The sequence below is a fragment of the Perna viridis genome, chromosome 2, assembly GCF_037379345.1.
Source record: "Perna viridis isolate PV_CMFRI_1.1 ecotype Kerala chromosome 2, ASM3737934v1, whole genome shotgun sequence".
In the NCBI taxonomy this organism is placed as follows: domain Eukaryota; kingdom Metazoa; phylum Mollusca; class Bivalvia; order Mytilida; family Mytilidae; genus Perna; species Perna viridis.
In genome coordinates this window covers 18,154,789-18,181,405 of record NC_142446.1, presented here as the reverse complement: position 1 = coordinate 18,181,405, position 26,617 = coordinate 18,154,789, and the positions used below count along the sequence as shown (strand labels likewise).

At 32.8% G+C, this 26,617-nt stretch overlaps 1 long non-coding RNA gene across 20 annotated transcripts in view; it reads right to left on the bottom strand.

Annotated features, from left to right (window-relative positions):
* LOC148623894 (uncharacterized) overlaps positions 1-26,242 on the bottom strand; it is a 36,933-nt gene extending 10,691 nt beyond the window's left edge. For 3 of the 20 annotated variants that reach the window (XR_015919549.1, XR_015919548.1, XR_015919535.1), the window contains exons 1-8: positions 25,372-25,742; positions 23,808-23,894; positions 23,001-23,091; positions 21,886-21,971; positions 17,909-19,302; positions 16,667-17,205; positions 13,540-16,491; positions 11,795-11,873 (exon numbers count right to left, since the gene is read on the bottom strand). This is a non-coding gene — a long non-coding RNA (uncharacterized LOC148623894). The other 17 variants (XR_015919551.1, XR_015919550.1, XR_015919541.1 and 14 more) reach the window with 16 other exon arrangements.
* Between the last annotated feature and the right edge of the window lie 375 nt (positions 26,243-26,617).

Sequence of the window (26,617 nt, the reverse complement as noted above, 5' to 3'; positions counted from 1 at the left end):
TTTTCTACTTTATGTATCAAGTATTTGCAAACCCAAACTTCGACTAACTCAATTATATAGGAGATTTTGTTTTAACTGACGCACATTATTTTCATTCAAGTTTGTATCATCAATTAAATGGTTAAATTGAGATACACTAAATATTTCAAATGTCTTCTTTTCTGTACATTAATTATATATTAATGACGCCTCCTTTTTTTATTGAAATGCCTAATACCTACAATTACTCCCCAACTTGTTAGGAGGGAGACATGCATTTTGGAGAAAAAAAATACAAACTAAATATTTTTACCGGTCATTATTTTTGCCATACAATCAACCATGTAAACGCGATATTGGCAACGTCTAAGGACCGGATGTGCAGATTTTTTTCTCCTAAACGAAGATTTTAGAGAATTAATGTGATAAAACTCAAGTTTTGGGATATTCCGACGAATAGGAGACATGGGAGCATGGACCAGGTGCACCGATAGGGTAAGCGGCCCCTGCTTTTCTAGAAACACCCGCCGAGTTGCTCATAAAAAGTCAAGTCCGGGGTAGACAAACGAGGAAAGGCAAACCATGACCCTTTGAATAAATCAGTTTTCATGGTGCTGATGGATACATCATAACAATCCACGAGTTCATGATGACGACCATAAAACTTCTGTAGTGATGACTTCAATCTTGTAGCAATATAACCCTGTTCCAGAAGCCTATTTGTCAGACTTTTAGCGCGATACAAAAAGTCTGCGTAGTTTCGGCAAGCTCTGGCATAGCGTATGAGTTGTGATATGAACACTCCATACACAGGAGCCGAAGGGATGTTGCCACAGATGAAAGGAAAGTTGACAATTCTGAATGAAAAGTAATCACATTTGTGGTAAAGTTTGGTCAATAATTTTCCTTTACCATCGATTTCGAAGTGTAGCTCAGGAAATTAGAGCTTTTCATAGAATTTTGATGGCAAGTCGAATGTTATTCTTGTAAATTAATTGATAATATACGTTTAATTTGCTCCTGGCATAATTACAAGCAATCACCATCTATACCCCCTACGTCACGTAAAGTCTACAACAATTCGTCAACGGAATCGAATTTTTTCTTAAGCCCATTAATTGCTTCTGCAACACTTGCTGCGGCTATCACTGATGGTTTGTGCATAAAAAAATCCCATTTCAGTAAATTGCATACGTAAATGAATTTCTGAGCATGTCTTGTCTCGCAAATTAACTGCAATTGTCATTAAATTCAAAAAATGATCAGAAAATCAGTAGGTGTAACGGATAACAATCCCCAGTTCAGTGTTCTCAAAACTGATGATTCCATTGCATACATGTCTTTCAGGGTGAAATAATTTCCTGCACATGAAATAAGTTTTTGTGGTTTTATTGGATCTGTTTTCCCTAGTTTTGATGCAACAAGTAATCCAACAGCCCCCAAAAGTTGCAGTTGTGTCCGATCAATATCTATCAATGACATGTACCTATCAATATAATTCACTGCTAGAAGTGCTACATTATCCGTTGATTCTTCTTCTTCACAAAATTCAATCATCCATTCGATTGTCAATTACGTACGTACGGTTTAATGTCTGTTTGAATAATTTGAAAATAGTTTTCTTTTGGACGATACCTGCCCTCTGTGGCAAACAAAGTTGTCAACACTTTTCTTCCGACAGATGCGATATTTCGTTGACATTGTACTGAACCGTTTGAAATTCAAAGGATTTAAAGTTGGTGCATACAGGGTTATCTAATTCAGATTCATAACATTCTAAATCCATTTTCTACATTATAGTTTATAAAAATAACATCAATAAAGTCTCGTCAGCTCACGAGGTGTGCCAGGTGCAAAACCAAAATAATCCAGCCCATATTTATAGTCTATTTCCAACATTTAGAATTATTATTGTGAACAATCAACAAATCAAGAGTGCATAAATGTACTCGTAAATATCGGATATTTCCTTGCTTTTATTATGATTATATCAAAACTTTCCTATCATTCTATGTAAAGGTGAATCAAAATTAATTGTCCATCATAAGGTACTGTATAAAATGATTTAACAAATAAAATTTAATTGGTCAAAAAGCCACTTAAAAGCGCTTTAACAGAAATCGTTCGACGTTCTCAAGGCAGCTAGCAATATAATCAGGACGCTCTTAATTATGCAAATATGATTAGCCTTACAGCTATTATCATTAAAGTAAATCATAATGTGATCTTAAAGTCAATAAGAAGCAACACTGTTGGTCCATTTTTATCTTTTTCGTAACATATGGATGTTTATATCAAATCTCTTTTTATAAGTTTAAAACAAAGTGAGATGAGTATCAATTAATGTTTGAATTGATAGATTGAAAGGCCACAATTTTATCCATTTAAGATCTCTTGCAAAGTTCTATACCTCAACATTTTTATTACACATCACACCATTCCCTATCCCAGTTTTCTACATTGAAAAAGATTAAGTACATAAGCATAATGTACATTTCAAATTAATACAATAACAATATTTGAGTAGACAACACACCTCAGAGAGAGCAAAACGCCCTAGAGAAAAAAAAAAGAATTAAATATTGTTCACTGTAAAATATTATGTCATGAATACTATCTATGGATGTACCAGTATACAAAATGTCCCCTCCCCAGCTAGGTAAAGGAAACTGTACACATTAGATGTGATGTTTTCGGTGGGAAAGTGCTATTTCACATAGTATGACAATGTTATCAATAGTGTTCGAAATAGATGTGATGAGCATGTATGATTTAGGTACAAATGTATCAAATATAATGGGCATATATATTTATGTTGGAAAGTGCTGTTTGAAGAAGTTTGGCCATATATAATAGGAGTGCTGCTGGCGTCTTTTGTGATGGGCATGTACAATTTTGTGATGAAAAGGCTGTTTCAAGTAGTATCGCTATGTTCAGAGTACAGTCTATTTGAGATGTGAAGAGGGTATATGTTTGATTTGGAAAGTGATACTGCAAATAGTACGGCCATATGAAGAGTACAATTCACATCAGATGGTTTCTTTTCAGAAGAAATTACTAGTCTCAGTAGTAAGCCAAATTATGCCAACATTCCGTATTATATGTGATGACTTCGTACTTGCCATTTCAAGTAGTATGGTCATGTTAAGTGTACAGTACAATCAGATGTAATGAGCATGTTTGATTTTGGTAGGAAAGTGCTTTTTCAAGTGGTATGGCTACATTAATAGTAGGGTTTGAATAACATATGATGGATATGTATGATTTTGGTTAGGAATTGCACTTTGAAGTAGTATGGCAATAGTTATAGCATAGTCCGCGTCAAATAAGATGAACATGTATATTTTGAGTAGGAAAATGCTATGATAGGTATTATGGCTATGCTAAAAATACGGTACAAATTTGATGTGGTGGGTGTAAATGTTTTGGGTAGGAAAGCGCTAGTTCAAATAGTACCGATATATTTTGAGCACATACGAAAAAGATGGAATCAACAAGTACACTTTTTGTATGAAAACCCGTTCTTACGTTGCCACTCAAGGTTTAGAGTACATAAGGTATGGTTCGCTATATCAAGAGGACGATACAAATCAGATATAAGAACATGTATAAATATGTATGAATTTAGTAGGAAAGTACTATTTTAGCTACCTGCCCATGTCAGCAGTAGAAGTCAGAGAAAATGTAATGACTATGAATATTTCGGGGTAGGAAAGGGCTATTTCAAGTTCTTTGGCTATATTGAGAGAGAAGTCGGCAACTGATGCGAGAATCACATATGTGTTTGGTAGTTAAGTGCTATCTCAAGTGATTTGGCCATATGATGTGTACTGTCCACATCAGATGTGATTTTTTCGGTGGGAAAGTGCTATTTCACATAGTATGACAATGTTATCAATAGGGTTCGAAATAGATATGATGAGCATGTATGATTTAGGTACAAATGTATCAAATATAATGAGCATATATATTTATGTTGGAAAGTGCTGTTTGAAGAAGTTTGGCTATATATATTAGGAGTGCTGCTGGCGTCTTTTGTGATGGGCATGTACAATTTTGTGATGAAAATGCTGTTTCAAGTAGTATGGCTATGTTCAGAGTACAGTCTATTTCAGATGTGAAGAGGGTATATGTTTGATTTGGAAAGTGATACTGCAAGTAGTATGTCCATACGAAGAGTTCAATTCACATCAGATAGTTTCTTTTTAGTAGAAACTACTAGTCTCAGTAGTAAGCCAATTTATGCCATCACTCCGTATTATATGTGATGACTTCGTACTTGCCATTTCAAGTAGTATGGTCATGTTAAGTGTACAGTACAATCAGATGTAATGAGCATGTTTGATTTTGGTAGGAAAGTGCTTTTTCAAGTGGTATGGCTACATTAATAGTAGGGGTTGAATAACATATGATGGATATGTATGATTTTGGTTAGGAATTGCACTTTGAAGTAGTATGGCAATAGTTATAGTATAGTCCGCGTCAAATAAGATGAACATGTATATTTTGAGTAGGAAAATGCTATGATAGGTATTATGGCTATGCTAAAAATACGGTACAAATTTGATGTGGTGGGTGTAAATGTTTTGGGCAGGAAAGCGCTAGTTCAAATAGTACCGATATATTTTGAGCACATACGAAAAAGATGGAATCAACAAGTACACTTTTTGTATGAAAACCCGTTCTTACGTTGCCACTCAAGGTTTAGAGTACATTAGGTATGGTTGGCTATATCAAGAGGACGATACAAATCAGATATAAGAACATGTATAAATATGTATGAATTTAGTAGGAAAGTACTATTTTTAGCTACATGCCCATGTCAGCAGTAGGAGTCGGAGAAAATGTAATGACTGAATATTTCGGGGTAGGAAAGTGCTATTCCTAGTTCGTTGGCTATATTGAGAGAGAAGTCGGCAACTGATGCGAGAATCACATATGTGTTTGGTAGTTAAGTGCTATCTCAAGTGATTTGGCCATATGATGTGTACTGTCCACATCAGATGTGATGTTTTCGGTGGGAAAGTGCTATTTCACATAGTATGACAATGTTATCAATAGGGTTCGAAATAGATATGATGAGCATGTATGATTTAGGTACAAATGTATCAAATATAATGAGCATATATATTTATGTTGGAAAGTGCTGTTTGAAGTAGTTTGGCTCTATGTATCAGGAGTGCTGCTGGCGTCTTTTGTGATGGGCATGTACAATTTTGTGATGAAAATGCTGTTTCAAGTAGTATGGCTATGTTCAGAGTACAGTCTATTTCAGATGTGAAGAGGGTATATGTTTGATTTGGAAAGTGATACTGCAAGTAGTATGTCCATATGAAGAGTTCAATTCACATCAGATAGTTTCTTTTTAGTAGAAATTACTAGTCTCAGTAGTAAGCCAATTTATGCCATCACTCCGTATTATATGTGATGACTTCGTACTTGCCATTTCAAGTAGTATGGTCATGTTAAGTGTACAGTACAATCAGATGTAATGGGCATGTTTGATTTTGGTAGGAAAGTGCTTTTTCAAGTGGTATGGCTACATTAATAGTAGGGTTTGAATAACATATGATGGATATGTATGATTTTGGTTAGGAATTGCACTTTGAAGTAGTATGGCAATAGTTATAGTACAGTCCGCCTCAAATAAGATGAACATGTATATTTTAAGTAGGAAAATGCTATGATAGGTATTATGGCTATGCTAAAAATACGGTACAAATTTGATGTGGTGAGTGTAAATGTTTTGGGTAGGAAAGCGCTAGTTCAAATAGTACCGATATATTTTGAGCACATACGAAAAAGATGGAATCAACAAGTACACTTTTCGTATGAAAACCCGTTCTTACGTTGCCACTCAAGGTTTAGAGTACATTAGGTATGGTTGGCTATATCAAGAGGACGATACAAATCAGATATAAGAACATGTATGAATATGTATGAATTTAGTAGGAAAGTACTATTTTTAGCTACATGTCCATGTCAGCAGTAGAAGTCGGAGAAAATGTAATGGCTATGAATATTTTGGGGTAAGAAAGTGCCATTCCTAGTTCTTTGGCTATATTGAGAGAGAAGTCGGCAACTGATGCGAGAATCACATATGTGTTTGGTAGTTAAGTGCTATCTCAAGTGATTTGGCCATATGGTGTGTACTGTCCACATCAGATGTGATGTTTTCGGTGGGAAAGTGCTATTTCACATAGTATGACAATGTTATCAATAAGAGTTTATTTCAAGTGATATGGTCATGTTGAATCAGATCGGATCGAATAAACAGCTTTAAACAGGGTTATAACTTTCTTTTTTGAATTGTTAGGTCGTGTTAAGTGGATGTTCGAATTAGATTTTACGAGCATGAATAATTTGGGTAGGGAAGTACTACTCCAAGTAGTATAGCTATGTATAGAGTATATAATAAACATGTTGAATTGGATTAAATTAATATTTGAAGGAGAATGACTATGCTAAGAATGCGATTAGAATATGATGTGATGATATGGAAAGAAATGAGTTTTCAGTAGTATGGATGTGTTGAGCGATCGGTCATCATCAGATGTGATGTGATATTATGATTTTGGTAAGAAAGAGCTCTGTCAAGTAGTATGGCCATATTTAAAGTACAGCCCACATAAGATGAAATCAGGATGGATGTTTGAGTAGGAACGTGCTATTGTTATGTTAATAATACGGTATGAGCCTTATGTTTTGGGTTGAAAAGTGCTAGTTTACGGTAAAGCTATGATAAGAGAAGAGTTCAAATCAGTTTGATAAACATGAATGATTCTGAGTTAGAAAGCGCTGTTTCAAAGAGTGTTATCATGTCAGGAATATAGTTCACTTTACGTCAGATTTAATAATTATGCATGTTTTGAGTTTAAAAGTGCTATTGAAATATTTAGATTAAAGTTTTAATCTGATGCAATTATCATGTGTACAAAAACTTTATCTCACCAAGGAACGTGCTATTTAAAGTTGTTTGGCCATGTTAAGAGTAGGTTTTGAATCAGATGTAATAAGCAAGGATGCTTTTTGTAGGAAAGTGCTGCTTCAAGTAGTATGATCATGCTAAAAGTACGGTTAAAATCAGGTGATTGTTTGTGTAAACATGCTATATAATAAGGACGTGTAAAGAGTACAATACGCGACAGATGTGATAAGCATGTACATTAGGGGGTAGAAAGTTGCTTTGTCAATTAGTGTCGCTACATCAAGAGTATAGTCTGCATCAAACTTGATGAGCATATATGTTTTGGGTCGGATAGTTTTTGTTTAAGTGAAATTAACATGTTTAAAGTAATATTCGAATAAAATTTCATGAGCAGGAATAATTATGCGTATGAAACTGTTATTTTAAACGTAAGGCCATGTTAACAGTACCATATGCAATAATCATGCACATTAAGGGTATGGAATTGCTTTCCAAATAGAGTGACCATTTTAAGAGTAGCGTTTGAATCGGATCTGATGTAGGAAGGTCATATTTAAAGTATCAAATATGGTGAGCATGTATAATTTAGGTAGAAAAGCGACGTTCGTAAGTAGATTGGCCAAATTCAGAGTACATTCAATCAGATGTGATGAGCATTCATTTATTTGGTAGGAAAACGTATTTGCACATAATGTTGCCATATACCGTCATTATCAATTACCATTTATAATTTTGGGTAGGAAGTGCTATTTCACGCGAAATGGCCATGTTTATAGTAGGTTTCCAATAAGATGCGATGAACGAATATTACTTGGGCAGGAAAGTACTATGAACATTTCAGAAGTACTATCTGTAGCAGTTATGATGAAAATGTATGTTTTGGATAGCATTGAATGTTGCGGATACAAACCGCCTCTGATCAAAAAAGCATGTTTGTTTTCAGTGGTATTATGTTGTTTTTTTTTCATGTGGTATATGTATTTCATTGTAAAGAAAAAGGTTTTCAACATATGTCATAAGAATGCACGTTATTATGGTCATGTTAATTGTACGGTTTACAACAGCTGTGATGTTTTGGGTAAAAAGCGCACTTTCATGGTAAGAGCACGGTACAAATCGAGTGTGAAGAGCATGTATGATAGGTAAACGGTACTTCATGAAGTATAGCTATCTTAAGATTGATTGATTGATTGATAGATTTAATGTTGGAGTCTAACTACTGAGCAGCGACATTTTAGGTATATCCAGGCGATGAACATGAAATGAAGAATGGGACGGGACACAAGGATGATAGAGTCGGCAAAGTTTGATAGCCCCTGGAAATAGGGAGAGGAGGGTAGGGTTGGGCAATTCATCCTCCTGTGGCGGAGCGCAATAGTTCCTACTCCGATAGAATACCATAGAAGGGTTCTTTAACATGCGAGGAACAAGGCATTTTTTCAAACACGTTGCACCACTATGGTTTGTGGCCAGGTTTTCCGTATTATTGCCTGACGACTCCAGCATGTGGCATGCCTAGGGTACACCATTCCATCATTCGGGCACCACTTTAGACTTCATACAATTATGCCTCTTGAACAAAGGTATGTTGCTAACAAAATACTCCAATGTCAGATTATTTAAAAGTAAACATTTAATAGTATAAAGATGCTAACAATGTTCCGCGTTAGTGATCATAACTTGGAACTGGAACATGGTAGATATAAAAATATACACCGTTAAAAGAGAAGTTGACAAATATGCAAAGTTTTAAATGAGTTTTCAATTGCAAAATAAATGAGGGGTTAAGGGCAAATTAAAAAAAAAGTTTCGTCAGATAAATTCCCAGATTTTCGCCAACTTGACTCTTTTGATAAACCTATTCTTATTCTAAATTAAGATATGGGTGAATTACCCATTGTTGTAGATTTAATGAAGCAGTCTTTAGAAGTGTGAAAATGAGGTCCACATTGGTTAAGTGCATACGTATTTAATCATTTTTTATTTCATTTCTATGTTTCAATAGCTTAATATGATATAGTGTTTCTTTTTATATTGTATTTGTTTCTTTACTTATCCCATAAGGGGTCAATAAAAATATTATAAATATTAACTAAATCAATAAAATGATGACTAAAACATACATTTTATTCAGTTATATGAAACGCTCTTTTGTAGAAATTCTTTTGAATTCTGAACAAGTTTAATCTAATATTGGTCTGAATTGAAACTTGTAACATTAATATCACAGTGCAAGGCAAAATAAACTTCACTCCCCATAGTGCTTATTACCAGATACCCTCTTTTGTAACGTACTAGGTGTTTTACTAGTTTACAATTTGACCTTGATATGAATGATGAGTGATTTCATATCGTTGCAAGCCTCGTTATTTTTATTTTTGGAAGGAAATGGCTGTCAATCAACATTTAAGCTTTGCATTTCAGTTCAACAATGAACGTATGTGTTTGATTTACTACAACCCTAAATAATAGTTGACTGGTGTGTCGTAATTCATAGTTGTAGGTAGAATTTTACTATCTCGTTACTACCAATACATTTGAGTTCAAAATTTGTCATTCATTCAATTGCTTGCTTTACTTGAGACTGTTAATCAAAACTTCTTATCTATTGCTTAGACATGAAAATCAGTTCAATATTTGGTCTAGTACACAAGTTACAGAAAAAATCATTTCGTAAAAAGGTTAACTGTTATTGACTCTTGAAACGCACACGAGGGCCGATTGCAGTGTAAGTTTTATAATTCAACAAGGACATCATAATTTGCAAGTATACTTGCAATCTTGGTCGGCCGAAGATTTAAACAAAACAGGCATAACGACATGTATATGCAAATGGTGTTTCAAAATGTGAAAACAAATACTATGTGTGTTAACAACAAGCGGGTTACGCAGGGTCTTGTACAAAACTTTGTATTGTACACTCAAGAAAACTACAATTTAATATTCATTGCAGGATGTTGCTACGATCAAATTTAAAATAAAAGGCAGGATTGAAATTATCAGACAATAAAAAGTCATAACAGTCATAAAATAAAGAAAGGCAGGACTGATTATTGTTAATATATATTTTTGCCTATATTTAAAAATTTATTCATTTAAGAGTCAACTTAACATGTAAGGTTGACTGTACGATTCATGAAAAATGGTATAATTTCCGTGTGCGAAATGTAATTTAGTAATCTGGTGAGAAGTATACGAAATATCGCATATTGTTCAAAAGTTTTACAATATTGTTTGATGTCAATGATTTGAACCGTTTCGTCTAACAACCACTTTCACATTGAAACAAAACATTTATTTTTATAGTTAAAGTAAAATCAAAATCATTGACAGATATGATATATTGAAAATGTAAATATAAACAAGCTTAATATCACCTCTGTTTTGTCCCTGATGTTGGGTTAATAAAAAGTAACACGGATGGTTCGATTGATCGTAGCACAGTTCGTATGCTTGTACTACCTTATACAAAGATACATGTATTAAGATCCTTCAAAACATCATTAATAATTCTCTTAATGTTAGTGGTGCGTTTTGTTATATTAAATTGCATGATTTTATACTAAAACAAGCCGTCTGATATCTCACAAGCTGTCTTTGTCAATGGCACTTGTACATAGCTTTTTAGCAGATCGAATGCACTGACAAAATGTGCAATACCAATACTATCAGTGTGGTCGTCTTTTATAGGGAACGGATATGAGTTAAACTTTGAAAGAAAGTTAACCTCACAAAACACCCTAAAAATGCAAACGGTCTTTTAGGTTTAGGAAGCTTCATTCACTGGTACTTGGCCCAATAATATATTTTTATAGCATATATTAAATCTCTATTCTCACGACTTCCAGCTATAAAGAACAGCCAGTATAATGTTGCTGTTTTATAAAAATAACATCAACATTAAGGCAAGCAGCTATCTTAACAAAATCTGGCACACATGCATGTTTAAAAATTTCAAAGGTGGGTCTCATTCAAAATTGTAACACTTATAGTGCAGATGAGCTTTGCTATGTGCAAAAAAATAATTTCAAGTATCTAATCAAAATATGGTCTGTTGGGGAGCGTTCAGTCATCTGTCATCAGTAATTACATTAAGGTTGTATTTACAGAGACCAGTTATTCATTCCTTAAATTATAGTGTAGACATGTTGTGATTAGAATGACAAGTGAAATGTCATCAAATACTTCAGCAAGTTTGTTTTTATGTGATGTTTTTTACAGGCAGGGTGTTAAATGTTAAATTCTAACCCATTGATTTCTGATTATATCAATGGAATACCACATAGTTAGTTTTTTAGTAAATGTCAAAAAGTTCAGTCAACAAGCGAAAAATTACGATTTCAATCATTTAAATAAAACGTTACAAATTCCATGATTAAAAATTTCATTGAAAATGTTAATATCCATCGAGTCCAATGTACTATTCAACACTTAATTCAAGGTACAAATGTATGTATATAAGGCTAGTATTTAAAGAATTAAAGCACTTTTATAAAATAGCTCCCCCCAAAAAAAACACTGATGAGTCGATTAAATTAATTTGAGTGTAAGAAACCCAGCATTTAAGTACAAAGTCAAAAATGTTCTAAAAATACTACGAAAGTTCTGGACTAATTTACATCATTGTAATGCATCATTAAAGAGTCGCGAAAAACAGTACTTGTTTGGTTATAAAGTCTAGAAAAAATCATTTATTAAAATAATATATTTACAATATTACTATTTTTGTATTTAGCAATAATAATCAAACAAGTATAATAGTAGCTAAAACATATTCACCTTGAATGTAATAAACATATATAGCATTCTAACACCCCCTAAATACAAATCAAAATGCTATAAAGCTTATAATATTGTAAAACATTCTTTTTCAATATTAATTTCTACCTAAAATATGGAATTGGTTGGTTTAGAAGATCTGGCCTCTCCTTGCACAGGACAGCTCCAACATAAACGTCGCTTGCGTCTACAAAAAGTATGAAAACATTTTCTTAATCTGGAGATATTAAGACCGGAAAACTAGTCAACAGTGATTTTATATTTTCAACAGTTATCTGGCATTTGCCATTCGACCGAAAGATGGGATTCTCACTAAAACTAAGAAGTTGTGTTAAATGTTCAACGGCAGTAGCAAAATTAGAAAACAAATTTCTATAGAAATCAAACATGACCATATACCTCATTATTTGCGTTGGAGTAACGAACTGAACAATTGCTTCAACTTTAGCAATAAGGGTTAGACATGTTCTTGACATCTGCACCATGAAAACTTATTTATTCAACGGGTCATAGTTTTCCTTCCCTCGTTTGTCCCGGACTTGGCTTTTTATGAGCAAGTAGGCAGGTGTTTCTAGAAAAGCAGAGGACGCTTACCCTACCGATGCACCTGGTCCATGCTCCCAGTTTTTAGTGGAGTCCGAGTTGCTCATTTGCTTTTGTTACTTTACTTTGTATGTATGATTTTAGTTACTTTATGTTCTTTGTTGTGTATGTCTGTTTTCCATGTCGGGTCTTTGTCCCTGCATTACATTATTTTGATTACCGCTATAACCTTGGTTCCCTTGATTAATCCTTGACCTATAGTATGCATTAAGTAGTCAACTGTTGATTTTCAAACTTCGAGATTAACAGTGAGATTAGCAGTTGATAACTTATCAGAAGTTCCCTCTAAATATTTGATGGGATCAGACCACCTATAACCACACACAATTAATCATCAACATACATGGTAAACAAACTTACACACTGTGCATCAAACAGTCACATGTGACGTGCTATTAGTATCTAATATTTCCAACAGTCCAATGACCATAAAAGGGACGACAAAAGATTTTCTCAAACTAGTCAAAAAGGAAAGATAATAGTTGACCGACGAAGAACATAACATAGTTTTATCAGATGCTCTTGTTTCCGTTAAAAAGGTGATTTATTGTCATTAAACAGTCCTAGTTTATACATCGCATCTTTCCATAAGAACCTGAGATAAAGAATACTACCGACACTGTTGATTCGGCCTTATATCTTGACTTACACGTACAAATCGATGGTAAAGGAAACTGTTGACAAAGTATACGACAAACGCGATGACTTTTCTTTCCGTATTGTCAACTTTCTTTTCAATTTCAAACTTTCTTTGCAACATTTCTTCAGTATTTGCGTATAAAGTTCACAAATCACAAATCATAAGTCAGAGCTTGCCGTTCCTACACAGACTTTTTGTATCACTCTATAATTCTTACAGTTAGACTTTTGGAACATGGTTACTGATGCTTCCAGATTGAAATCATCACAACAAAGTACATGGTCATCATCAGGTACTCGTGGATAGTTACTGTGTTATCTGCACCATAATAACCTATTTGTTGAACGTCTATTTTTTCTTTTTTTTCGTCGACCTCGGACTTGACTTTTTATGAGCAACCAAGTTGGTGTTTCTAGAAAAGCAGAGGATGCCCACCCTACCAGTACACCTGGTCAATGTTCACAGTTTTAATTGTAATCGATAACATTCTTTTGATTTCCGCTGGAATCCTGGTTCAGTTGATTACTCTTTCTATGCATTTAAACAGTAGAAACCGTATTTCAATTGATTACAGAAGAGCTCACTGAATGTGTATTAATCTGATACTTACAATGTTTTATACTAGCAGTTACTCAACCTTATGAAACCATAATTCAACTCAAAAAAGTATAATTTGAGGATTTCTTCCGTCAAAATCCTGAAAAAAAATTCGATATCTATATAATGCCATTCTATTCCAGAATTTATTGAAAGCGAAATTCATAATCATTCCGGTATAAGGTTTAGCACTGTGTTAACAAGATGAGTTTATGTTTAATATCTAGCTAAGAATGACATACAGTAAAAAGAAACAATGATTAACCCGAAATGACTGAAAGGTAAGATAAATATGCAGTGACAAAGTACTTTTTGTTGATAACAACACCTTGATTCTGCACATTTAGAGCAAGTACATGTTTTTATATCAGTTTCTCCCAAAAAGGTATAGTGTGAATGCAACATTTTTTTTTCAAAAGCACTAAACAATAATTTATTTACTACCCGTCATATGCTATCTTGAAATACAAATAAGGAATGTCGGATAACTTTTATAAAATAATGTATACAGAGGAAGATGTTTACAAAATGCTGGAATTTTTAATCGACAACATATTTGTCCAGTGTGGTGGACGTGTTTTTCAACAAACAGTCGGCATTCCAATGGGAACAAATTATGCTCCTTTTCTTGCTGACCTATTCCGTCAATCTTATGAGGTTGTCTGTATAGCTGATCTGATCAGAAAGAAAGAATATCGTTTGGCTAGATCCTTCAATCTCAGTTTCCACTATATAGATGACGTATTATCTTTAAACAATCCTAATTTCGGGGATTTGATACATCGCATCTGCCCAAAAGTACTTGAGATAAAGGATACTACAAACACTGTGAAGTCAGCCTCATATCTTGACCTACACATAGAAATCGATGATAAAGGAAAACTATTGACCAAACTTTACGACAAACGTGATGACATTTCGTTCAGAATTGTCAACTTTCCTTTCATCTGTGGCAACATCCCTTCGGCTCCTGTGTATGGAGTGTTCAAATCTCAATTCATACGTTATGCCAGAGCTTGCCGAAACTACGCAGACTTTTTGTTTCGCGCTAGAACTCTAACAAATAGGCTTCTGGTACAGGGTTATGTTGCTACAAGATTGAAGTTATCACTACAGAAGTTTTATGGTCGTCATCATGAACTCGTGAATCGTTATGGTGTATCCATCAGCACCAGGAGAACTAATTTATTTGACGGGTCATAGGCTTCTTTTCCTCGTCCGTCTACCCCGGACTTGACTTTTTATGAGCAACTCGGCGGGTGTTTCTATAAAAGCTACTCTACCGGTGCACCTGGTCCATGCTCCCAGTTTTTAGTGGAGTCCGAGTTCCTCATTTACTTTTGTAACTTTGTATGTATGATTTTAGTTTCTTTATGTTCTTTGTTGTGTATGTCTGTTTTCCATGTCTGGTCTTTGTCCCTGGATTAAATTCTTTTGATTACCGCTATTACCTTGGTTCCCTTGTATACTCTTTCATAACGAATCGTTGGCTTTAGTAGAAAACAAAGAAAATAAAAAGTCAAAGAATTGTCCCTAACTCTTAGTAATAACACTTTCAAATAAACTCATATTTGCCCATGAAGAAAACATCTTTTTCGTTTTCTTATAAACTTACCATTATATAATGATATTATTACATCCAGTGCAAAACATTTTATACATATATGTTGGCGATTCAGAACATCTCAAACTGTCATGAATATGCCTATTTACTGTTCAATAACACATCAGAATAAAGGGCTTTGTAGTTGATTTCTGCTGTAGTGCAAAGGACGGATACTTACGTTTTAACACAAGGGTTGTTGAAATTTTAATGCTTATCTTTGTTTCGCCCAAAAGAGTCTATTTTGAAGAAAGATTTCGCCCAAGTCCTTAAAAAGATACTGGATATTCATATCATGCCTTCGCTTTCCGATTATGTTTTGAAAGAAATTATTGTATACACTGATAGAACTACCCGCTGTAAAATGATTTTTTTTACCTTAATAATATGGTAACGAAAGATGATTCTCCCTATGACATGATTTAAATTTAAAGTAAATACATGTATGCAATTAACCTTACGAAACTATGTTTCGCACAAAAGAGCACAGTTTTTGAGTATTTGTTTCGTCCAAGTCTTGAGAAAAAATACAGGATATTTATATAATGCCGTTGTATTTAAGAATTTACTCAAATGAAAAATATACTAATTCTGATATAAAGTTGAGCATTGCATTAAAAAATGAGTTTGTGTTTAATATCTAGCTAAGAATGAAATACAGTAGAAAGAGTCAATAATTAACACTAAAATGGTTGAAAAGTAAGATAAATATGCTGTGACAAAATAGTTTTTGTTTACAACATCGAGATTCTGTACATATAAAGCAAGTCCATGTTTTTTTTTTTTAATTCAGTTTCTCTAAGAAAAAGGTATAGTGTGACTACAACATTTTATTTGAAAAACAAAAAAAAACAAAAAACAAAAAACAAAAAAAAAACAAAACAAAAAAACACTAAACAGTGATTTAGTTCCTACCCGTCATATGCTATCTTGAAGTACAAATTGAGAATGTCAGATATTTTTTATAAAAAAGTGTTTTCATTACGAATCCAAAGCTTTAATAAAAAACAAAAAGAAAATAAATAGTGGAAGAATTGTCCCTAACTCTTAAAAACTACTCTATCAAAGTAACTCATATTTGCCAATGTAAAAACAGTTTTTTCGTTCTCGTATAAATTTACCATTATATAATGATGTTATTACATACAGTGCAAAAAAATTTATGCATATATGTTGGCAATTCAGAACATCTCAAACTGTCATGAACACATAAGAATTCCTTAATAAAGTGATTTGCAGTTAATTTCTGCTGTAGTGTAAAAGACGGATACTTACGTTTTAATACAAGGGTTGTTGAAGTTTTCATGCTCATCTTTGTTTCGCCCAAAAGAGTCTATTTTGAGGAACGATTTCGCCCAAGTCCTTAAAAAATGCTGGATATTCATATCATGCCTTGGCTTTGCCATACTTGTTTTGAGAGAAATTATCGTTTACAACGATAGAGCTGCCCGTTGTAAAATGATTTTGTTACCTTAATAATACGGTAACGAACGATGATAAGATTAAAAGTTAAAGTAAATACATGTATGCAATTAACCTTCGAAACTATGTTTCGCCCAAAAGTGCACAGTTTGAGTATTTGTTTCGCCCAAGTCCGGAAAAAATGCTGGATATTCATATCATGCCTTGCCTAAGCCATACTTGTTTTGAGAGAAATTATCGTTTACAACGATAGAGCTGCCCGTTGTAAAATGATTTTGTTACCTTAATAATACGGTAACGAAAGATGATATGATTAAAATTTAAAGTAAATACATGTATGCAATTAACCTTCGAAACTATGTTTTGCCCAAAAGTGCACAGTTTGAGTATTTGTTTCGCCCAAGTCCGGAGAAAAAATACAGGATATTCATATCATGCCTTCGCTATCCGATACCTGTTTTGAGAGAAATTTTGTATACACTGATAGAGCTGCCCGCTGTAAAATGATTTTTTTTACCTTAAAAATATGGTAACGAACGATGATTCTCCCTACGATATGATTAAAATTTAAAGTAAATACATGTATGCAATTAACCTTACGAAACTATGTTTCGCCCAAAAGAACACAGTTTGAGTATTTGTTTCGCCCAAGTCCTGAAAAAAATACAGGATAATTTCATGATGCTATTGTATTGTAGAATTTTTTGAAATGAAAAATACACTAATTATGATATAAAACAGAGCATTGCATTAAAACATGAGTTTTCGTTTAATATCTAGCTAAGAATAACCTTTAGTAGAAAGAGACAATGATTAACCCTTCAATGGTTGAAAAGTAAGATAAATATGCATTGACAAAATACTTTTTGTGAACAAGAACATCGAGATTCTGCACATATAGAGTAAGTCCATGTTTTTTCTTTATATCAGTTTCTCTAAAGAAAAGGTATAGTGAGAATATAATATTCTATTTTCAAAAGCACTAAACAATGACTTATTTACTACCCGTCAGATGCTATCTTGAACTACAAATTAGGAATGTCGGATAACTTTTATAAAAAAGCGTTTTCATTACGAATCCAAAGCTTTAATAAAAAGAAAATAAATAGTGCAAGAATTGTCCCTAACTCTTAGAAACTACTCTATCAAAGTAACTCATATTTGCCAATGTAAAAACAGTTTTTTCGTTTTCGTATAAACTTACCATTATATAATGATGTTATTACATACAGTGCAAAAATTTTATACATATATGTTGGCGATTCAGAACATCTCAAACTGTCATGAACACATAAGAATTCCTTAATTAAGTGTTTTGCAGTTAATTTCTGCTGTAGTGTAAAAGATGGATACTTACGTTTTAATACAAGGGTTGTTGAAAGTTTCATGCTCATCTTTGTTTCGCCCAAAAGAGTCTATTTTGAGGAAAGAGTTCGCCCAAGTCCTTAATAAAATACAGGATATTTATATCATGCCTTCGATTTCCGATACTTATTTTGACAAAAATTATTGTATTTACTGATAGAGCTTCCCGCTGTAAATTGATTTTTTTCTTTGATCTTAATCAAGTAGAAATTATCATATTGTAACGAACGATGATTCTCCCTAAGATATTATTAAAATTTAAAGTATGCAATCAAGTTAAAATACTTTCATCGGCAATATTGAAATTCTATACATAGTGTATGCATTCTTGCTACTTTCATTTCAAAATTTACAAATTGTTTCGAAGCCAATAATCAATAATTACTTACTCATAACAGATGAAAGTTTGAATTCCTCATTACACACACATATCGGGATAATGTAAATAACAAGAAAATCTAATTATCTCTACGGCTAGTGATAATTCATACCAACAAAGAAATTTAGCAATAGAATTTTCTTAAATTCTAACACATTCACCATTACATGCCCGGACAATTATTTATTCATCAACCTAATATCTTTCAGCATCCGTCAACAAATCAATTCATAACTTCTAGTACAAGATATACTTGAAAGTTAACGCCTATTGTTTTGTTATGAAACAACCTACAAAAACTAATGCACAGATATGGGATCTTCTAAGAGAAGTCACTCGGATCAAATAAATATTTTTTTTTATCATTACATGTATGTCATCTCCAAGAATCATGAGCTCGAACGAATCGATACAAAACCAACATTTTATTGATCAAACATATTGTTGTTAACGGTTTCGGCCATTCTAAACATCTCAAAATTTTATGAGAACGCAATGTTTTTGTGCATTAAAGCATTAGAAGTCATCTAAAATAATATATGCATTGCAGTTGATCTGTGCTGAATTGTGTATATGTATGATATTTATGCTTACAATTAAAAGCTGTTCAGATATATTGTAAAAATATGTTTCGCCCGAAAGAGCGTATTTTAAGGAGAGGATTCTCCTAACTCATGAAAATGATACAATATATTTTTTATAATTTCATGAAAACGCAATGTTTTTGTGCATTCAAGCATTAGATACCGTCTTTAAATTTATTGCAGTTGAGTTTGACGAATGTGTAATATTATGATACTTATAGTTTAAAACTCACAGTTTACTGGGAAGATTGTTCCATAAAGTAGCAGCTGCCTTGTCGAACCTACGATCACCGTGCGATTTCGTTTTCACTCTTGGCATTTCAAGTGTCACAGATTTCTGGGAGCGTAGTGATCTTGATGGGCGGTATAGACTCAGAAGCTTTTGAAGATATGCTGGAGCTATACCATGCACATGATGCAGTGCTATAAAAAAGCATAAGATCAGTATGTATTGACATCGGAATTCAACAGGTAACCAGTGTAGGTCAATTAAACCAAGTGCTATTAGGTTATATTTTCTGCGCCGTAATATCAATTTGGCGGTAGCATTCTGAACTCTTTGAAGCTTGTTCAAGCTACTAGATTTCACGCCATATATAAGGGAGTTGCCGTATTCCAATCTCGATCTTAGAGTTTTGCAAGCACTGTCCGTAATGTAACAACGAATTCGGTCAATCTTTGCCCAAGTGTATCCGATAGGCTAAGAAAACATACAATGAACTCTGGACCCAAAAACACGTCCCTGCTGAACGCCAAAGTTTAATTTGATCGAATTGGGTTGGATGGCTTCCTCGGATACTTGTTGAGTCCTTCTTTGTAAATACGAGAGAAACCATGAAAGAGCAGAATTTGCCGTAACGTCGTAATGTGCACGTAATAATTATGGGTTAATCATTGTTTCTTTTTTACTGTACGTCATCCTCAGCTAGATATTGAACATAAACTCATGTTGTTAATGCAATGCGAAACTTTATATCAGAATTAATATACTTTACATATCAGTAAATTCTGGAATACAACGGCATGATATAAACATCCTGCATTTATTTCTCAGGATAAGGGCGAAATAAATCCTCAAATTCTGCTATTTTAGTCGAAACATAGTTTCGCAGGGTTTTGTATCTGTTAGAATATGAGTTTATTGATCTATTCTATCACTGGCATTTTTAACACAGTAATGTTATGTTTTGAATTTTTATTTTTTAATGGAAACATTTTTTATTGTTTTTAATTCTTTTTATTTCATTCAAATGATAAATATATATATATTTTTATTACAAATACTGCAACGACTAATGCAAGTGTAGCCTAGGTTATAGAATTTAATCAATCATAAATCGAAAAAAATAAAAATATGATAAAATTGTGTTTGCCATTGTTCAAATTGATATTATACTTGATATATTTGTGGAAAACGAATGCTTTATTGATTATACCTATCTGATCAGTATTGCATTTTATTATTCATCAAATTAAAAAGAAATAATAAGTTTGGAATGCAATAACGCGACAGATTTTTATTCTAACAAAAAAAAACTTAATTAAACACAAATGCCCATTTACATGTGTATAGGGAGCAGCAGAAGATTTGACATTCTTTCAATCAAACTTGTGAAGGATCGTTGTCTGATACGTAGTTATCTAAAGAAGAAGCATATACTTCCCCGGGTTGTATCAACCCTAGTATTATAAATCGTTTGTTGTATTTCTTATAAGTTACAAGTAATGATAATGCGACAGTAAACGACGCCTACATGATTCAGAAATGCCTCAGTAAATCTGCTTGTAACGACACCGAGTCACGATCTCAAGTTTTTTTTCTCCGTGGTTATTGAGTAAAGTGAGAATTTTCCTACTAAACAATGGACTCCTACAAAGCCCACAATGTAGCAATTGGTTGAATATTGCAGTTTATTTATACACCTGTCATCTCCGGTAGCCTTGATAGAGAATAATATTAATTTTCTAAGATATCTTTATCTTATATGACCGTAGTTGTTAATATTTTGACAAACATTTCTCTTTAATTACTTCTTCACATATCGACTGTACACGCTATGCAGTTTGACGACTAAATTGCTTAATGACATTCCTTTCATTATTAATTATTTCAACATTTCTTTCTGTATCTATTTGAAAGTGTAACATATCTATGACAGAACATCTTGTTGTCAGAAAACAAGGACAAAAAGCAAATTATGTGTAAACAAAACACGTCAATATTTTATAAATTTGGTTTAACTAGGTCAACATAGTACATTATTATAGAAAGTTTTGTTATTGATTTCTATTTCTCATTGTCCCTTACTCTCAGAAACTACTCTATCAAAGTAACTCATATTTGCCAATGTAAAAAACAGCTTTTTCGTTTTCCTATATACTTACCATTATATAATGATGTTATTTCATACAGTGCAAAAAAAATTATACATATATGTTGGCGATTCAAAACATCTCAAACTGTTATGAATACATAAGAATTCCTAAATAAAGGGCTTTGCAGTTGATTTCTGCTGTAGTGTAAAAGACGGATACTTATTATTATTATTTTTATTCTTTAATTCAGTTTCTCTAAGAAAAAGGTATAGTGTGACTACAAAATTTTATTTTCAAAAGCAATAAGCATTGATTTATTTACTACCCGTCAAATGCCATCTTCTACTAAAAAGTAGGAATGTCAGATAATTTTTATAAAGAAAGTGTTTTCATTAGGGCTTTAGTGGGGAAAAAAAGAGAATAAATAGTCGAAGAATTGTCCCTAACTCTTAGCAATTACTCTATCAAATAAACTCATATTTGCCAATGTAAAAAAAACAAAAAAAACAACTTTGTCGTTATCTTATAAACTTACCATTACTTAATGATGTTATTTCATAACATCACAAAAATTTTTACACATATATGTTGGCGATTCAGAACATCTCGAACTGTCATGAACACATAAAAATTCCTTAAGAAAGTGGTTTGCAGTTGTTTTCTGTTGTAATGTAAAAGACGGATACTTACGTTTTAATACAAGGGTTGTTGAAATTTCCATGCTTATCTTTGTTTCGCCTAAAGAGTCTACTTTGAGAAAAGATTTCGCCCAAGTCCTTAAAAAATAGAGGATATTCATATTATGCCTTCGCTTTCCGATACTTGTTTTGAGAGAAATTATTGTATACACTGATAGAGCAGCCCTCTGTAAAATGTTTTTTTATGATTAAAATTTAAAGTAAATACATGTATGCAATTTAATAAAATTACTTCGTTCCGCAAAATTGATATTCTGTACATAGTGTATACATTCTTGCTACTTTCATCTCAAAATTTACAAAATGTTTTCGAAGCCAAAAAACAATAATTACTTATTCATAACAGATGAAAGTTTGAATTTCTCATTTAACACACATAACGGGATAATGTAAATAAATAGAAAGTCTAATTATCTCTACGGCTTGTGATAATTCATTCCTACAAAAAAAAATTAGCAATAGAATTATCTTAAATTTTAACACATTCATCAACCTTATATCTGTCAACATCCGTCAACAAATCAATTCATAACTTCTAGTACAAGATTTACAAGAAAGTTAGCGCCGATTGTTTTATTATGAAAACTACAAAAACTGATGCAAAGATATGGGATCATTTAAGAGCATCCATTCTGATCAAACAAAACATATTTTTATTAATGTCACCTCTGAGAATTATTAACTTGAACGTAACATTATTAAAATACAAAAAACAACAATTTAGTGATCATTTATTGATCAAACATATTGTCGCTAACGATATCGACTATACTAAAAATTACAATATTTCATGAGATCGCCATGTTTCTTTGCATTTAAGTATTAAAAGTCATTTAAAATAACAATTGCATTGCAGTTTATTTGTCCTGAATGTGTAAATGTATGAAACTTATGCTTACATTTAAAAGCTGTTCAGATATATTGTAAAAATATGTTTCACCCAAACGAGCGTATTGTGAGGAAAGGATTCGCCTGAATCCTGAAGAAGATACAATATAATTTTAAAATTTCATTAATACGCAATGTGTTTGTGCAACTAAGCATTATATACCTTCTTAAAATTTATTGCTTTTGGGTTTAACGAATATATAATATTAGGATACTTACAGTTTCATATTCTAACAGATACGATACAATACATTGCGTAACTATGTTTCACCCAAAAGAGCATAGTTTGAGTATTTGTTTCGCCCAAGTCCTGAGAAAAAATAGAGGATATTTTCATAATGCCGTTGTATTCAAGAATTTACTGAAAAGAAAAATATACTAATTCTGATATAAAGTTTAGCATTGCATTAACAACATACGTTTATGTTTAATATCAAGCTAAGATTACATACATTAAAAAGAAACAATGATTAACCCTAAAATGATTGAAAGTTAAGATAAATATGCAGTGACAAAATACGTTTCTTTTGAAAACGACATCTTAATTCTGCACATTTAGAGCAAGTACATGTTTTTATATCAGTTCGTCCCAAAAAGGAATAGTGCGAATGCAACATTTTCGTTTTCAAAAGCACTAAATAATAATTTATTTAATACCGGTCAGATGCTATCTTGAAATACAAATAGGGAATGTCGCATAACTTTTATGAAATAATGTATTCATTACGAATCCAGGGCTTTAGTAGAAAAAAAAATGAATAGTCAAAGATTGTCCCTAACTCTTAGCAATAACACTTTCAAATAAACTCATATTTGCCAATGTAAAAAACAGCTTTTTCGTTTTCGTATAAACTTACCATTATATAATGATGCTTTTACATACATTGCAAAGATTATTATATATATATTGGCGATTCAGAACATCTCAAACTTTCATGAAAACACCATGTTTCGGTTCAATAACGAATTCCTTAATAAAGTGCTTTGCAGTTGATTTCTGCTGTAGTGTAAAAGACGAATACTTACGCTTTAATACACGCGATTTTGAAATTTTCATCCTCAACTTTGTTTCGCCCAAAAGAGTCTATTTTGAGGACAGATTTCGCCTAAGTCCTAAAAAGTACAGTATATTCACATAATGCCTTCGCTTTCCGATACTTACTTCGAGAGAAATTATTGAATACACTGATAGAGCTGGTGTTAAATGAACTTTTTCTTCGATTTTATCATGTGGTTAAGAAAAATGATTCTCCCTAAGATATAAGTAAAATTTAAAGTACATCAATAAAATTAAAATACTTTCTTCGCCAATATTGAACTTCTATACATAGTGTTTACGTTCTTGGTACTTTCATTTTAAAATGAAGCAAGTAATCAATAATTACTTTATCATAACAGATGAAAGATTGACTTTCTCATTACACATTAATTTCGGATAATGTAAATAAAAGGAAATACTAAATATCTTTATTGCTCGTGATAATTCATTCCTACAAAGAAAGTTAGTAATAGAATGATCTTAATTTCTAACACATTCACCATTACATGTCCGGACAATTATGTATTCATTACCCTCATTTCTGTCAATATTCGTCAACATATCAATTCATTACTTCTAGAGCAAGATATAAGTCAAAGTTAACGCCAATTGTTTTATGAAGAAAACCACAAAAAAAAAAACTAATGCACAGATATGAAATCTTTTCACAGAATTCATTCAGATCAAACGTAGTATAGATTTTTTATAACTACAGTTGATTTCTGCTGAATTGTGTAAATGTAAGATAATTATGCTTACATTTAAAAGTTTGATTTTCTCATCACATAAAAATGTCGGATAATGTAAAGAAAAGGAAATACTAAATATAGCTGCGGCTCATGATAATTTATTCCTACATAGAAAATTAGTAATAGAATGATCTTAATTTCTTTCTCATTCACCATTACATGCCCGGGCAATCATGTATTCATCGACCTCATATCTCTCAACATCCGTCAACAAATCAATGCATAACTTCTAGTACAAGATATACTTTAAAGCTTACGCCTATTGATTTATTATGAAAATCACAACATCTAATGCACAGGTATGGGATCTTTTAAGAAAGTCACTCGGATCAAACAAATATTTTTTTATCACTACATGTATGTCATCTCCAAGAATCATGACCTCGAACGCATCAATATTAAGATACAAACCCAACATTTTATTGATCAAAAACATATTGTCGTTAACGGTTTCAGCCATTCTAAACATCTGAAAATTTTATGAGAACGCAATGTTTCTGTGCATTAAAGCATTAAGTTATCTAAAATAATATGTGCATTGCAGTTAATCTGTGCTGAATTATGTATATGTATGATACTTATGCTTACATTTAAAAGCTGTTCAGATATATTGTAAAAAAATATGTTTCACCCGAAAGAGCGTATTTTGAGGAGAGGATTCTCCTAACTCATGAAAATGACACAATATATTTTTTTTTATAATTTCATGAAAACGCAATGTTTTTGTGCAATCAAGCATTAGATATCGTCTTTAAATTTATTGCAGTTGAGTTTAACTAATGTGTAATAATAGAATACTGACGGTTTTAAACTGGCAGTTTACTGGGAAGATTATTCCATAAAGTGGCAGCTGCCTTGTCGAACCTACGATCACCGTACGATTTCGTTTTCACTCTTGACGTTTCACGTGTCACAGAGTTCTGGGAGCGTAGTGATCTTGATGGGCAATATAGAGTCAGAAGCTTTTGGAGATATGCTGGAGCTATACCATGCAGTGCTATAAAGCATAAAAGCATAAGATAAGTTCGTATTTTCATTGGAATTCAACAGATAACCAGTATAGGTCAGTTAAACCAAGTGCTATATGGTCATATTTCCTGCGCCGTGACATCAATCTGGTGGTAGCATTTTGAACTCTTTAAAGCTTGTCGTATTGTGCATGTAATAATTATGGGTTAATAATTGTTACCTTTTTACTGTATGCCATTCTTAGCTAGATATTAAACATTAACTCATGTTGCTAATGCAATGCTAAACCTTATATCAGAATTAATATACTTTACATATCAGTAAATTTTGGAACACAACGGCATGATATAAACATCCTGCATTTTTTTTTCAGGATTAGGGCGAAATAAATCTTCACATTGTGCTCTTTTAGTCAAAACATATGTTTGTTTGTTGGGGTTTAACGTCCGAGCAGCAATATTTCAGCTATATTCAGACAATGAACATGAAATGGATGATAAAATGAACATGAAATGAAAAAAAAAGGATGGGTCACAAGGATAATAGGGTTGATTGCCACTGGAAAAAGAGGGGATGGGTAAGGTCGGGCAATTTAATCTCCTGTGGCGGAGCGCAAAGGTTCCTACTCCTTTCGAATACCACAACAGGGTTCTTTAACGTGCGAGGAACGTGGCATCTTTCCCAACACGGTGCACCACTATGGTTTGCGGTCAGGTTTTCCGTATTATAGCCTGACAACCCCAGCATGTAACACGCCAGGGGTATCCCATTCCACCACCTGGGGCACACATCCCAGTTGCTCTGTGGGCAGAGCGCCTAGCCCCCGGCTAGGTTTCTGAGCACTACTTAGTCGCCTTATACGACAAGCTTAGCGCTGCTGCAGGCCTATGTTTTTAACACCCGGACCTGCACGGGGCTTTAGTCAAAACATAGTTTCGCAGGGGTTTGTATCTGTTACAATATGATTTTATTGATCTATTTTATCACTGGTATTTTTAACACAGTAATTTTATGTTTCGGAGTTTTATTTTATTTAAATGGAAATATTTGTTTTTATTGTTTTTAATTCTTCTTATTTC